Source organism: Tiliqua scincoides, chromosome 3 (assembly GCF_035046505.1).
Source record: "Tiliqua scincoides isolate rTilSci1 chromosome 3, rTilSci1.hap2, whole genome shotgun sequence".
NCBI lineage: Eukaryota > Metazoa > Chordata > Lepidosauria > Squamata > Scincidae > Tiliqua > Tiliqua scincoides.
The window spans coordinates 65,438,325-65,454,825 of record NC_089823.1 but is presented as its reverse complement, the minus strand read 5'-3'; the positions used below and the strand labels follow the sequence as shown (position 1 = coordinate 65,454,825).

The 16,501-nt window shown below is 44.0% G+C and overlaps 1 protein-coding gene and 1 pseudogene across 6 annotated transcripts in view; both read right to left on the bottom strand.

The window, feature by feature from the left end:
- Positions 1-9,441: 9,441 nt before the first annotated feature.
- Positions 9,442-9,561, bottom strand: LOC136646771 (5S ribosomal RNA; annotated as a pseudogene).
- Positions 9,562-15,317: 5,756 nt separating this feature from the next.
- The window catches only part of PDE9A (phosphodiesterase 9A), a 92,074-nt gene continuing 90,890 nt past the window's right edge, over positions 15,318-16,501 (bottom strand). For all 6 annotated transcript variants that reach the window (XM_066620557.1, XM_066620555.1, XM_066620558.1 and 3 more), the window contains one exon: positions 15,318-15,653. The gene's annotated coding sequence lies outside the window, so the exon portion shown is untranslated. The remainder of the gene's footprint in view (positions 15,654-16,501) is intronic.

Below are 16,501 nucleotides of genomic sequence, written 5' to 3'. Positions count from 1 at the left end.
GTTTCATTGAGTTCCCAGGAGTAAAATAGGTGGGCTATGAGTGTAACACATGAATCTGACCAGTATGTCCTTGTTTCCTCTGCAAACGGTCAAAGGATTTACACAGTGCTTGGAATTACAACGGACATGTCACATTACAATGGAATAACATTCCATTCCATTCCAGCTACATTACAGCTGGAATAAAAGATGACCGTTTGCGAACAACACTCTCTTGGGCAGTGACTGCTGTGAAAACAGAATTCCTCTAGCACAGCAGTGCCTTGAGGGAAAAACTCTGTTCCCATAGGAGTAATACTCTCCCATTTACTGGACTGTAAGTAATAGTTTACGGGCATGCTAATAGTAAGTTGTTTTGGTTGCGTCCAATAGGTGTCTTCTGCTGTGATTTGTTTCTGTGTGAAGATTGGAGGCTGGAAAATCCCCAGCACTTATTATCTGCATTATTTACGAGTTGGTTAACATCCTGCTCTTTCCTAGAAGAGCTTGGAACAGAAGTTGAGATGATGCTGACTTGACCTGCATTCTGTTGAATCTGTTTGAATCAGACATGTGTTATTAAACACATCATAAAAACCTAATATGTGAGCCATATACTTTAAGTGCTTTATCGCTTTATCTCCAGTATTGTTCAGAGAGAGGGCCAAACTAGATATGATGTGGAAACTGTTAGGTGGAACTTCTGTCATGTTTTCTTTCTAAAAAGCAGCTCTTTGTATGGGGGGATGAACTGGGGGGGAGGCCATGCCATAGGGAAAGGGGACTCTTTCTCCTCCCTCCCTGGTGCTATGCCAGCCTCCCCACTCCCTGAAACTGTTATTAGCCATAAAGGGGGAAAGTGGCAGCTACAAATGTGAAAAAGCATTTGTATAAAACACAGCATAACATTGTTATGTGCTTGTGCCCCACTTTCCTGAGCAGTAAGAAGTTCCAGGGGTGCAGCCAGTGGTGTACCTAGGGCTTCTGGCGCCAGACATCGTGACACCACGCAGCGTCATGAGGTCATCAGCACGCTTGCAGTTCAACTGCTTCCCAATTCCACCTCACCAGCTGCTGAGAGGCACCTTCACTCCAACTGCTTTCTGACAAGGAGGCAGTTGGAGCGCGTGCTCTGGCGCCCCTTTTGATGGTGCCCAGGGCATGCACCATGTTTTGCCGCGGGGCGGTATACCTTACCTGAAGCCTCTCTTATGTTTCCAAGTCCCACTTCTTTTCACAAGTTTATTAAAGTGCCTATCATTTCTGCCACTCTGCCTTCTGGAGAATAAAAGAGAATTCCAAGATTTGTGTTACTACGGCTGATTGTTCATATGGTGAAGAGCACCTGAGACTTTTGGATGCAAAAAGACAGCTGAGATAGATTTGATATTAATTGCATTATAATAGCTTTCTAAAAGCCTGTGAAGCATAGCATTTACTTTGATGTCATCGTGCATGGGGCACATATTAGTGCGATGATCTTTGAAAGCACTTCAACACAGTCTCTACTTCTGCAGCTGCAATTTAGCACACAGATGGATAAGTGCCTGCAATTAATTGCAGGTGCAAAATTGTACATGCTGTAATTGAATGGAGCAGAATTTGTATCACAATAGCGGCAGTACTGAAAAAGAGCAACCAACAGCCCTAGTTCATTTTAGCTACTTTTGTTTGGTTCCATCACTTCTGTATCCTTTCAATCCTGGAATGCATTTATCTGCCCCAAATCCTAATGAAGATGGGATACACTGCTGTCCATTTTTACTAGTGTGGGCACCAAACTGATTTCCATTCAATCAATCAATCAATCAATCAATCAATCAATTATTTTGAAAGTCAATAATGTATATTGCACCTCTCAACTAAATAGCAATCTTGAGTATTTTCCATTAACCAAATGTTCATATTAAAACATTTTTTTAAACAGGAGGGAGAAAGGATACTGAACAGTGGTTGCTATAAAAGTAACCTTGTTTCACATTATTACACCTTGTACTTGGCCTCAGGGACACAGGGACATCATGACACTGCTCTGTCTGAGGCTGAGCCTCTTGACAACGGGGTAGTGTTGATCGCGAGGCATGGCTGCGTGGCAGCCTGGTTCTTCAAATGAGATGTGGATTGGAAAAGAAGGATACAGGTCAGGGGGGAGATCAGGAGGCAGCAACAAGTGGAGAAGCTTCTTCCTTGTTTCAGGGACATCTGCTGCGCAAGTTGTCCACTTCAGCACATAGCAGCCGTCTCCGGTGTCAGTGGTGTACTCAGGAAATAGTACTTGCGGAAGTGATTCTCAGATAACTGGAACTTGTTTTAAAAGGTTGAAAAGCTCTGCTGTGAAAGCAGTTGAAGAACAAAAACAGCAGCCCAATCCTACCTCCTCCTACGCTGATGCAGCCATGCCATGCAACTATGCCATGCAGCCATGTCGTGTAATGTGCTTCACCCTTGTCTCCTTTAATAGGGATACTGCTGATATATACTGTACGGGTGTCTTTTCCTGTCCATAGTCAGCCCTAATCTCTTTTGGGTGGCTGTATTACCAGCCCAGAAAACCATAATTTTCTTTGCTTCATCAGCCTGAGCTCATGTTGATCCTTTTGCTAGCAGGAGAAGAAATATTTTCTGGGGCACTTCTTTAAGGAGAAGGCTCATGTCGAAGGTTTCTCATTAAAGGAGCACCCTGGAAAATACACAACGACACTGAACTGAATATGCCCAGGGCTGCCAAATTATAATGTGTTTCCAGCAATTTATGAAAATATTACCTTGAGTATGTGTTTGTGCATGTGCATATGTATGCAGTTTGAAGCATACAATTAAATTGTTAGTAGTAATTGCAAGCTTTGAATGAAAACTATTCAATAAGCTCCACAAGTATTAAGAATAAGCTCACATACCAGATTCGCAGAGATTGCTCATTTAATTCTGGAGCTATGCAATGCTTTATCTTCCAGGATTTTATTCCTGGCTGACCTTTCGTTGTTCCCAAACTCTATGCAGCAGTATGTATGCCTAGCGTAAAAGTGTTCTCCAGAAAGACCTTGAGGAAACCTATTTCCAGCACACTGCATGCGTAGATAAGCCTAATGAAGGTCCTCCGCTACACAGAAATCCAACGTAACCATGCTAGTCCATCAGAAAAGAAATATAAAAGCCTCAAGAGAGCACTATCTTTATTAGGGTTCCCTAATAAAGGCATTACCCCCACACCTGCAAATAAAGAGACCAGACTTCGGCTTGGATGCAAATGGGCCACTTTATTGATTCACAAACTGCAGCAGGGTGATAAACTATAACCTCAGGCGTGCAGGGCAATATGGGGGAAACGGCCCTAGCCGTCTGCCTCCCCCTGCAAACTCATTGGGCGTACCGCCTGGCTTGAGGCCCCAGCTGTCAATTGCCAGCCTAGGTCTGTCAACGCCACCCCCCAAAGGGGGCAAGGCAGCCGGACTTCAGACCAGTCGACAGAGCCTCACCGGCCTGACAGTCCAGACAAGGGGTTCGCCTGCCTGCCTCTTGGAGCCGGTCAGGCATCATGGGAGTGGTTCAGGCTCACCCCTCACCTTGCTGCCTTGGATGGACACCGAGCCAGATACCTACCTACCCAGCCCCGCACGTATCCTGCCCTAACGACATAAAGTGACCAAACCCTCCCTGGGCCTAAAGACCGCACCACCCATTGCCAATCTGAGGTAGGCGAAAAAACAGACATCTCAGGGCCAATCAGGATGACTGCAAAAAATTCCTACCCAGCCCTTAAAAGCGACCAGCTAATCCCAGACTGGTTAAACGGGAGGGCGGGTGGGGTTTCCGGCTGGGAGCGAACTGAGCCCAGCCGCAGCACGCGCTCCAGGCTGGCGCTCTGGCCCCGCCTCTCCCCAGCCGTGATAGCCACTCACGGCAAAGCCTCAGCCTGGTGGCACGAGGCGGGGAGGGGGGTAATCGGCTGTTGGTGCGGAATTGGTGCCAAAAGATTTTATCTACTTTGGCTCAGCTATACAATGTTTCAAAACTTGCGCTTGCAAGTGGTTGGAGTATTTGCCCTCACAAGGGATTCTGGTCAAGAACTCTTCTTACTTTCTTGCCACTGTACACCTACAGTGGTTGTTTTTTTACACTCCATTGAATTAATGTCAATGTTGCATATAAATTTATCACCTGCATGGAGAACAATGTTTCAGGTTCCAATCCTATCCAACTTTCAGTTCCAGTGAAGACCTGAGATAAGGAAACAAGTGTTCCCTTACCTTAAAGAGGCCTCCAAAACTGCCCTCCACCACCACTATAGGATGTGGCGCACGCCCTGTTGACACAGCTGCATTGGTGCTGGAAAGTTGGATAGGATCGGGCCTCAGTCTGTTGGTTTTTGGCTGCAATCCTAACAATACTTTCCTGAGAGTAAGCCCCACTGAACAAAATAGGACTTACTTCTGAGTAGACCTGGTTAGGATTGTGCCCTTAGTCTCTACAGTACTTGTTGATGGAGGCCTTGTCTGTATGGGCAGCCTTCTGTGTTTTCTGTTTGGCATATGAATGCAATCAGACCTGAGATGAATGAAATGGGTAAAGCATTCACCATCCCAGTCCGGCTGGTTCCTCAGTTATCTTTTTCTGCAGTGAAGATGTATGGAAAAAAGAGGATCCCACAGAGGATGCAGTTTTCCTATAGGATGGATAAGTCAGGAGGCTTGGGTGCGTGTACGATGTGCATCAGATTTGCTTTCACATGTTCAGTGCCAGGGCTGGCTCACCCAGGAGGTTGACTGAAGTATTAACTTCAGGCAGCAGATTGGCAGAGATGCCCACCTCCATCTGCTCACTTTCTCCTCCCACTTCTTCGACTGGAAAAGGAAATGGAAGTGTGAAGGAGGGGAATTGGGCTGGAGCATCCCTGTCACACTTCCTTTTTTGCTCAGTTTCCCTCTGCCTTTTCCAGTCCAGGTAGCGGGAGGAACAGAGGCTGGCATGTAAGGGAGGGACAATATTTGACACTCAGCTCCAGGAAGTCTTGAACTATCCCTGTTCACTGCAGTTTAGTTCTCTTCCATTTCAGACCTTGAGGTCTATTTAAACAACTTTTTGTTTAAACAGTTTCAGATTAGGAGGACGGAATCCACTATCTATGCGGGTTAAGTGACAGGTTTCAATCATTAGTAAACTATTCTACAGCAAAGTTATAAGAGTCTGACAACAGATTAATGACTATACAGCTCTGTCCACTCAATTGTTTGATGGTATTTAAAAGTAATTAGCCTACTCATTTGACAATCAAATCATGCTTTTGCTTCAGCTGCATTTTTTTATTTTGAAAAATGTCCTCTTTAATCCAAACAAGTGTGGGGAAATCAAAACTCAAATTACAGCAAGGAGAGAATATTAATAGCCTCTTCATGCCGCTGTGACACTCTGAATGGTTTTAACGTGTTCTGCATACGGTATAATGATTCATAATAACACAGCTGGGCCTGCTAAGGGCATTAATGAGAGAAACCTGAATTCAGTCAAGTAGTCATTTTTTGACCTTCAGCTGTCACCTCTTCATTGGGCATATTTTAATGTGTATCCACTAAGGACAATGTCAAGAAGGCTGTCCAAAAGACAGGGACCCACAATGAGCAAGACAATTAGTAATTCCACAATGAGTAATTGTGGACTAATGGAAATTTGGAACCAAACTGTGTAGATTCCTTTTTCTTAATGGGCATAGTTTTTGATCAGTGTGACAAAAGCATTTGTAGGTTACTTTGATTTTATTTCCTCTCTCTCTTCTGAGAAAAATGTTCATCACCCAGGCAGCCAAGTTGAGTAAGGGGGAGGGGGGCAGTGTTGGCAGGTCACACTTCCACCCCTTGCCAGTCTGCCGCCTGTGACAGCCATTTCAACAGGCCCTCGTCAGTAGTTTGACCTAAAGCACTCACGGCACCCCATCTTGCAGGCCACTGTGAAATATCAGAAGCTGAACTAGATGGGCCCTTGGCCTGATCCAGCAGGGCTCCTCTTCTGTTCTCATGCAATAGCTGGAAAGGTTTACGCAACACCCCAACACCACCCTCCAAATGTACGTTCTTCACTCCTGCTTCCAATCTCTAGGCACTGCTTTTTGTTTAGCAGGTAGTCTCCCCCACCTGTTTTCTTTCCACTTTCAACCAACCTTGAAGAGGTTTGTGGCAGCACAGAAAGCTTCTTTCTGTGCGTGGCTAGTGAGTCAGGTAGCCAATTCATCCCAAGGGAACAGCTAGAGAGAGGAAAATAAGTAGATTCCACAAGCTGAGCAATCTTGAGTACTGCCCTTTCTTAGGGTAGAGACTGTTTTATGATGTTTTTGTGACTATGATGTCTTGATTCATGATCAGGCACAACTGAAATACATTAGCAGACCAAATAATTGAACCAGAAGCTTAGTGCATTCCCAGAAGCTTAGTGCATTTCTTATTACTAATCCAAGGATTCTGTATTGGTGCATCTAGCTCAGTACTGTCTCTAGAACTGACATGGAAGCAGCTCCCTTAATGTACCTGATAGGGATCTTTCCCAGTACTACTTGGATATGCTGGGGACTGAACTTGGGCATTCAAAGCATGTACTCTACCACCCAGCTCTGGTAACTCCTTGTTGGTGTGGCCAATAGCTTACACAGGCAAAACTTACTCAAGGTTCATCCAAAATGTTCAAGCAGTAACCAAACAGCATAAATATGAGGTCTAACATCAAACTTCATGTTTAAATCTAATGTTAAACATTAACATAAGAACATGAGAACAGCCCCTCTGGATCAGGCCATAGGCCCATCTAGTCCAGCTTCCTGTATCTCACAGCGGCCCACCAAATGCCCCAGGGAGCACACCTGATAACAAGAGACCTCATCCTGGTGCCCTCCCTTGCATCTGGCATTCTGAAATAACCCATTTCTAAAATCAGGAGGTTGCGCATACACATCATGGCTTGTACCCTGTAATGGATTTTTCTTCCAGAAACTTGTCCAATCCCCTTTTAAAGGCGTCCAGGCTAGATGCCATCACCACATCCTGTGGCAAGGAGTTCCACGGACCGACCACACGCTGAGTAAAGAAATATTTTCTTTTGTCTGTTCTAACTCTCCCAACACTCAATTTTAGTGGATGTCCCCTGGTTCTGGTGTTATGTGAGAGTGTAAAGAGCATCTCCCTATCCACTCTGTCCATCCCCTGCATAATTTTGTATGTCTCAACAGGCAAATGGTGCTTGGTTTGGGATCTAAAGTACCTCTCCGGTTTATAGAGGTTAGAGGAATTGAGCACCAGAGCTTACAGCGTTCTGATGACATGCGAAAGTACTCTCTGAAATACAGCCAAGATTTTGTATCCTTGACTAATTTCCAATTGCTGGGAACGCTTTCGGGGACTTAGCAGTCTGTATTCATTGGGGACTTGCCATTTGTACTCTTACTTCCTCCAGTTGCAGGCTTTCTGGACCGCTGCCATTATAGGAGATTGGGGTCACAGAGCTAAACTATGCTCTAATTTACACCCACTCCTGGTACTGTGAAGTCAGTGAGGTTAATCCCTGGAGATTTTGTCTTCATTAATGAGAGGCACATATACTGAGGAATGCTTTTTCAGCATGTGGTTTCAAAACATATCTTGCAAACAAAAAAATTAGGTCAGCAATTAACAATATAACAAATGAGGCAAAAAGTGAGGCAAAAGTACAATCCAGTTATCTTAAGCCCTTTTTGGTCTCATTCTTTTCAGTGAAAGGGAGTTGTGCAGTGGGATGCAGGGGGATTCAAAGTTCTTCATTTTGTCAGAATTATGTCCTAAAGGTTTCTGGTCTAGTCTATGGATCATCACTTGCTGCTGTACACAATGATCTCCCTACTGAACAGATGGCAGGTTCTTCCAGTTGCAAAAGGAATGATCACCTTAGGGGGAAAATAAAGGGGTGCCTAGCCCCCCCCCCCACTTGATTTGAGCTGGTATGGTTGATCGCACAGGTCATCTGCTTGGCTCCATGCATGAGCCTAATCCAGTGGGAGGCACTGAGTATGAAGTACAGGGTGTTGGTTCTGTTTCCCAATACAGCCTGCCTTTTGTCCATGTGACAGCCGATGTTTATGTTTCCCTTAACAGATGAATATGTCTTTCAAACATCCTGAAAACAAGAGTCAATCCTGGCTGGAACTATCCCATCATTTTCAAATGTAGAAATAGGTGTTCCATTTCTCTTCTCAGAATAATCCCATCCATAGGGGAACTGTAACCATATTTCATTGGCTTAAGGAACAGACATTGATTACCCTTAGAGGCAGTTTTCAGAGTAGCGGTTTCCATGCATCTGTCTTTTGTAACTCTGTATAAATCCAGAAATTTATCATTCGGTAAAGCTATCATTTGAAATTGCTTCTTTTGACCATTCAACTTGGCAATGGCTATATTATTTTAAACACACATGTTGAAATTACAGTGACATCAAACTGGCATCTCAAACTAGGCTTGGGAGCCAAAAATATTAAATTGCGATAATGACCATGATTGAAAGCTTCATGTGCAAGTTCTCACCAGTCAGCCTGTTGTTATTGCTAGTATTATTTTTCAGAAGCAGCATCAACTATGGAGTAGTAAGAGTTGATCAGGGACGTTTGATAAATGCAGAAATCCTGCAGAATTACAACTGATGGGCTGGATTGAATGATAGGATTGAACTGATCCTGCCCACATGTGGTTAGGGAACATAACAGCACATGCCCTGCTTCCCGCAGTTAGCATGCCATTTCACTTTTCATAACTGCAAGGGGATGTGCTTTGACAGAATTACTCTATCAAAAGTGATTGCAGTACTATTAAATGTAAATATTTAAATACTTTAATATTTTAACAAGGTAGTCATAATCACATCATAATCTCATGATTATGAAAAGTGGCATAACGTGCCAACAGTGTGGGGGAGTGGTACATGTACTGTCACTTTCCCTGATCGCATGTGGGCAGGGCTGGATCAAGCATTATTGTCCAGACAAGACCAATAATTCAAATTTTGGGTTTATTTTAGATCTAGAATATTCTTTTATTCTAGGATCTTTGCTGAATAAGACTTACTTGAAAGTAAATATTATAGAAGGATCTTGGCCATGGGGAAGAGCACTGCTGGATAATGTAGCACTGTATTTAGTGCTGTGTGAAATCTCCATTTTGAAAGTCGTGCCTCCACAGCACTAAAGGAATCTAATGTGAAAGAGCCATGGTTTATTTGATTTATTGGTTTGATCTATAAACCGCTTTGAGAACTCTTTTGCTGAAAAGTGATATATAAATATCCTTATTATTATAATAAGTGATTGAAATACTGTGCTGTGTGACTTTGCCTGGGGCTGTGGATTTCAGAACAGATCAAACAGTGATTTTGGTCCATAGAAATAGATTAAAAAGGAACAAAATAATGGTTGGTTGGTAACCTTCAGTCTCAAAAGACTATCACTATGGTATAAGCCTACAGCACCTGGTATTCCCAGGCGGTCTCCCATTCAAGTACTAACCAGGCCTGACTCTGCTTAGTTTCCAAGATCAGAGGAGATCAGGCATATGCAGGGTAACAGTTGCTACAAAATAATTATTTCCAAAACATATAATAGAGACCATCTCCAAGAAAAAAAACTTTAACAGTGCAATCTCATTCCCCCGCCTGAGCCAGTGCAGCCTTCCCTGTGCCAGCTTAAAGTGTTGCAAATCTGCTGTAGCAGTGCCTGCCCAACAGCCTGTGCCAGCCTGACGGCGCTGCATCCAGGAACATCACCAGCCAACACAGGTAAGGTTGCACAGGTAAGAGCAGTGCAGGGGTATGGGAAGGGTAGATGGGAGGGAGGGAGGGGTGTTTCTGGGCAGGTGAGGATAAGGTGGGGTGGATTGGACCCAGGAGGGGGAGCACAAGCAGTGGAAGCTGCCTCTGCCATATACTAATATATATAGCTTTTATATTAACTGCCATATACTAACTTCCTTCCCTGCCATCCCGGCTTTACATGGGGTTTCCCAAATTTGCATCAGCTAAATAGCTGGTGGCTATCCAAGAAGCCCCTTGGGGTAGTTAGGACATTATGACTCAGGGTAAGGGGAAATATATCTCCTTAGCTGCTTCCTAACCTGCACTGGATACAACACAGGCCATGCGGATTGGACTGCCCATTACACAGACAAATACAAGAGGAAAGGTTTGCAATTTCAAACGGTTGCAATTAAGGCGATGAGATTATTATTCAGTGTTAGTCACTGAGGTCCCCTGGAAAGAGAAGGCTGAGTTTTGCGAGACATTTCCTGTTTTGTACGGTTGAAAGTCTGAGTGCCCACCTACATGTTTCTTTTTTAAACTGAGCTAAAACTCTGCACGCAGTTCTGCAGCTTGCAAGCATATGGTCTGGGTACAAGTGCCCTTCAAACAGAGAAGAGTGCTTTCTTGAGCACAGCATATGTGTTGCTCTGTGTTATGGCCCACTCAAAGAACAACTTCAGAAAACCCTGTGTATAAATTACAGTTCATCTCTCTCTCTCTCTCTCTCTCTCTTGCTGTATGTTTGTGCGCCCACACACACATAGTTATAGCATAGTACGAATGGCACTATAAAATGCGCATGCACGTACAGAGGGTGTTTCAAAAAATGTACACACATTTTAATGAGCTTTAATTCATACATGCTTCATTGTAGATAACTTGCCACATTTAAAGTATAAGGGAAGTGTACTTTGAAAAGGTGTGTGGAATCATCCCAGCACACATGTATGTGGATGTCTGCAGACCCCTTTGTCAGCAGAGTACAGATGTCACCGGGAACATTTTGAACACTATCTATCTATCTATCTATCTATCTATCTATCTATCTATCTATCTATCTATCTATCTATCTATCTATCTATCTATCTATCTATCTATCTATCTATCTATCTAACAATGGCCCAATTGTATCACCCTGCTGCTCTGGTGTAGTGCACGCTCTGTTGGTGTGCACTGTCACAAAAACTTCATAAAGTGTATTGTGATAGCTGTGCCGATGGGAAGGCTGGAGCTTTCCTGCTGGTGCTGGTGGACAGCTGGAGACCCACTGAATCAGATAAGTCCAGCACAGGGGTGGAGGACAGGAAAGGGAGGAATGGAGCGAAGAGGCAGCAGTGGGGGTAGGGGTGGGTAAATCAAACCCAGGAGGGAGGCAGGTTTGGCAGAGCTGCTGTGTGCCATATTCTATCCCTCTTCCCAGGCTTGCTCCAGTGACATCGATCAACTATGACTTGCATTAGCGATTTAGCTGGCGCAGGTCCAAATTGAGCCGTTTTGGCAGCTGGGGTTAACCCAGGGGCAAGAGGAAAACTGTCACCCAGAAGAGACCTATGAACAATTTCAGAGCAGCCGGAATACCCTGCAGGATGCAGCAGAAGCTGCACTGGTGCTACTGCATTGCCACATGGGAGTTTAGTTAGGATGGGGCTACTCCTAACTAAGGGCGCAATCCTAACCCATTTTCCGGTACAGACATAAGAGCAATGCAACTTTGAGTTAAGGGAACAAACATTGCCATACCTTGAGGAGGCCTCCGTGACTGCCCCCCAACTGCAGGATGCAGCACATGCTACAGCTATGCCAGTTGGTTAGGATTGTGCCCTAAATTGATCAAACAACTGCTTTTGTATAGATTTGGTATATATGTGAGTTATATAGCATAATAAATGTGACACTATAAAATGTGCATACATTTTCTCCAGCCATATATACAGGCACATATGGTCATGATACGGATTTTATTTCTGCCAAACTATCAGTTGCAAAACCAAGTCACCCACATCCATTTGACACCTGTGGATAACATTGATATCTTATTCCTTCTATTGCATGCATCGTTGTGGTAATCAGATGTTATGCCAACATCGAAAACTTGGATCAGATTCTATCCTCACAGCCCAATCCTAAGCAGGGTTGCAGCCACTGGAATGAATGTTTTGCAGTGGAACATGCTTTATGGCATAATGAATGCTAATCTAGAAGCACACATCCGGACTGCACCGTGGAAACCATGCACCGTGGCGGGAGGAGAAGGTCTACTGACTTGGGTGTAATTGGGTTGGAGGGCAGGAGATCAAAATGGAGGGAGGGCTGGGGGTTATTTGATGCAGGAGGAAATGGCACCTGGTGTGGGCAACTTGTGGCGTGGGCGACTACCCTCTTGCGATTGAGTTGACATGCCCCCTTTTTCTGCTTGGACTTGCGCCAGCTAAAGAGCTGTCAGTTCTGAGGAGACTCAGTGGTGGTTGAGGGGCTTATGGAGGGGTAAGGTAAACTATTTTCCCTTTCCCTCTCAGTTGGCCCCCACCATAGAATGCCGGGCAACCTGTTTTGGCACAGCTGCATGCTATGAGGGGGGAAGAACAGGACTCAGTTACAGTGGAACTCGCATGTCAGGCATTACTTTTGGGTGCATGACTGCCACCTGCATTTTATCCCTGGTTCTCTCCCTTACTCTCAAAGCTTGCCTTGATTCACCAGGTAAGTCAGAGCCAGAACAGTCCAGTTCACCGCACCCCCTAGTTAAAACTTCACAAGCAACACTATTCCCAGAATAAAAATCATGGCATTTAGTCTCTTCCTCAGCCCCAATGGCTGGGGCAGGATTTTCTCATCCCACTCCTACAAACATAGCTGGCTAATGCAGCCCCACAGGACCTACCCCACTCCTGATGCCCATCACAGTCCACCCCTTTTCACATCACATTCTTGCATTTTACTTTCATACACAAATCTGCAACAAGATACTATGAAAGAAACAAGATACCGTGGAACAAATCTGCAACAAGAAAACTAACAATTGTACCACTGCCTACAGCTTTTGAATCATACCTGAATGCTGACATGTTTACTTTGGGAGAGCTCTTGAGCTATATACAAGGGAAAATTCCACAAGGTGTGAAATGTCCCAGTTCTCTCTTTTGTGCAATGCTTAAAGGAGCAGGACTGGGGGCTGGGGTTCTGTATTCGGAAGCCTAGCTGTCAGATGGGCATTTTCCAGATGCAGATGGTAGCTGACATTTAAGTCCTGTCTGCCGTAAGCTTTCAAAGGGATAAACAATTCAGTATCTTCAAGTCTCATTTCCCATCTGGGTAATAACACATGTTCTTTCAATGGTCAGATCCTCACTGCAAATGGATATTGAAACACAGTGCTTTGCAAATACCATCCTAGGGAAGTGACTGCCAGCTTTTGCCCATATGATATAAGCTGCCATATGAACTTACAAAGTTGCCCTTATACCAGGTCTGTTTAGCCCAGTATGTCCTACACTGGCTAGCAGTAGTTGCACTAGATCAGGGGTGCCCAAACCCTGGCTCTGGGGCCACTTGTGGCCCTCGAGGCCTCTCAATGAGTCTCTGGCCATCCGGAGATTTGTTGGAGCCCACACTGGCCCGACTGCTCCCAGCGTGAGGGTGACTGTTTGACCTCTTGCGTGAGCTGTGGGATGAGGGCTCCCTCCATTGCTTGTTGTTTCACGTCTGTGATGCAGTAGCAGCAGCAAAGGAAAGGCCAGCCTTGCTTGAGCTATTGCAAGACCTTCATTCATTCATATAAGTTCATCTTTAATATATTCGTTTATGTGAACTTAGGTAAATTTATTCAAATTTTAAATGTAAATTAATTCTTTCCCCCCCCCCCCGGCCCCTGACAGTGTCAGAGAGACGATGTGGCCCTCCTGCCAAAAACTTTGGACTCCCCTGCGCTAGATCATTCCCAGCTCTGCAATCAATCTCCTTCCAGCTAAAGATTTCAGGAGCTCAACCTCAGACCTTCTGTATGTAGAATATGTGGTTTCCCATGACCTATGACCCTTCCCCATCAGAGAACATTCAGGCATGGTATGCTTGGCACAATCCTCCTAGACAGGACCATCTGTATATGAATACCAGTTTACAAAGTTTCTAGTGTTTCTCGACCAATGTCTTCCCAGCACTTCTGTATATAAACATGATATTACTGGAGTGTTTGGCCAGTGGCCTATTTTAGATGTCCCTAACATTTATTCATTAAATTAGAAACTGGATTCTACATGAATTAAGAACAGGAAATTCAGATATATGTGTGTGTGTGTGTGTGTGTGTGTGTGTGTGTGTGTATTGGCAACCTTCAGTCTCGAAAGACTATGGTATCGCGCTCTGAAAGGTGGTTCTGAGCGCGATACCATAGTCTTTCGAGACTGAAGGTTGCCAATACATACATACATACATACATACATACATACATATATATATATATATATATATATATATATATATATATATATATATATATATATATATATATATATATATATATATATATGCACTCAGGGCCAAAGTAGATGTGACAGTGAACATGTCACCATCTATAGTTGAGAAAGTTTCTAACTTTCGAAATGGCAGCAATGCAGAAGATTGATCTGGATTGGGAATGTGTTTCAGAAGTAGAGGAGAATCTTTAACATATGTATAGGGCCTTCAGAGTATGCAAAGTGATTGATACGTATTGCCTTGATGCTGTCCTTACAACAACCATGTAAGGTGGGTATCACCCCCATATTGCAGCTGAGAAACTGAGACTGTTTGGGGAATGGCTTGCCTGAGCCCACCTTGTAGGAGTCCATTGCAGGAGTGAGATTAAAAATGGAGAAGTCCTGATTCACAGCTTAGGCTCTCGTCCATTATGCGGACCCTTGAATTCTATGCTGCTTTCTCATAAAAAATCACCTCTTTCCACCCTCTTCAAGGCTGCTATGGGCCTCCAAAGATGCTATCTGCCATTTAAAGATAATCACCCCCCCCCCAAACTAGATGGTGATGCATTTTAGCATCACATCTTGGTTGGTCCTCATACCCCAGTCTTTCTTGGATGTTTACCAGCTAGTCAGGGTGTATATAGGCCTAGAAATTTAACCTTGGCAATAGAACTGATAGAGCCAACAATAGAGCCAACTGGAACTCCTTAGGCCAAATCTGCTCCTCTGAAGGACTTTCAGTCTCCTCAGTTACCATCCCAGAGGCAAAAGATGTCTGGAGGCTATGGTCCTAGGTGAGCAGTCCTTGGGAGGATAACTTGAGGGCTTGGGGTTATACTCCTCACTCCCTTCTGAAAAAGGGTTCTTCTGGCATCTAGCTGCTGTCCAGGGAAAGTAAATTATGTCTCTTCTTAGATAGGTTTTGTAAAAGAGCTCAGCAAGCTGACAGGTGGCCCAAGCTGGGGGGTGTTCTAAATTTACATAGGCATAATGAGACCAATTATTGCTACTTTAATTGTATACAAGACTACATATAAATATGTCTAAACAACTCTTTTAAAAAGTACAAATTTCCCCAATATGTCTCCATAAATCAATCAGAAGCCATTTTTTTTCTGAAACATATAAAACCTAAAAAAGAATAATTACAGCAGCTTTTTTTTTTGGTATAAGAATATATTATTTGGAAGAAGACTTAAAAAAGAAATTTTTGTACAACAGCAGAGGTTCCTTATCATTCTCATCCACAGGGATAAATATGAGTCTTTAGAAAAGGAACTTGAAAAGTGCTTGTGGTAGCATCAGCTGTTCATCTTCATCCTTTGTCAACACTGTGCAGTCGCATGAGGCTTTGCTGCACCACCTCATTGCATGGACTTGGCAAACTTCTAAAGGAGCTTTGTGTCCATTATAGTGCTGGAATTAAAATGCAAACATTTTTAGACTCAGAGAATGCAGTCTCATCCATGCAGAATTTTTGGCAGAGCTCAGATGTGCTGATTCAGCAACTGTGCTAATTATTTCACACAGCAGACTAGCAAAATGGTGGGATCGGAGTCCGTTCCACTGTTTTGTGGACCACTACTGCCAGCACAAAACCCCAGAGGCTGCAGATGGGCAACAATGGCCCACAGAACCTTTGCTGTCACTGGTAAGTGAGGGTGGATTGGGGGAGGGTTGGACGGATAGAGATGGGGAGCAAGCTGGGCTGGGGGCAGGAGGATCTTGGTGGCAGCCATGCACGCCAGAACTTATCTCCCTTTCCTGGTGTGGACCTCTCCCTGAGTCTACTCAGACTTATCAAAGCTAAACAGTTGGCATAGGTCTGAGGAGACCCAATGGGAACCAGAAAGTGTTCTTTAGTAAAGAAAATGTTCTTTACTTATCTCTCCTGGCTTGTCAGCCCCCTGTCAGCCCACAGCATGCAACATGTGCTCAGTTGGCAGCACTGCACACTCTGGGCCATTATGGGATAGGAATGAGCTGTTTGAAACCTATCTTCTTGTACATGCTCACTAACACAAGTTGATCTAATGAACAGTGTCAGTTAAAAGAAGATGTACCTAGAGGAAGACTTACTGAGACCTGGAACCTTTTCCAGAGCACATATAAAATGTCTGATGAGGGCATAATTAGTGTGATTCACATCTAAATTCCACTGATATAAATGTGACTAAAGTGCACAGTAAAGTACTTTTCCCTGTTTCTTTCATGGGACTTGGGTTTGACTAATTTTCTTTGAATTATGCTTTTATCATCAGATG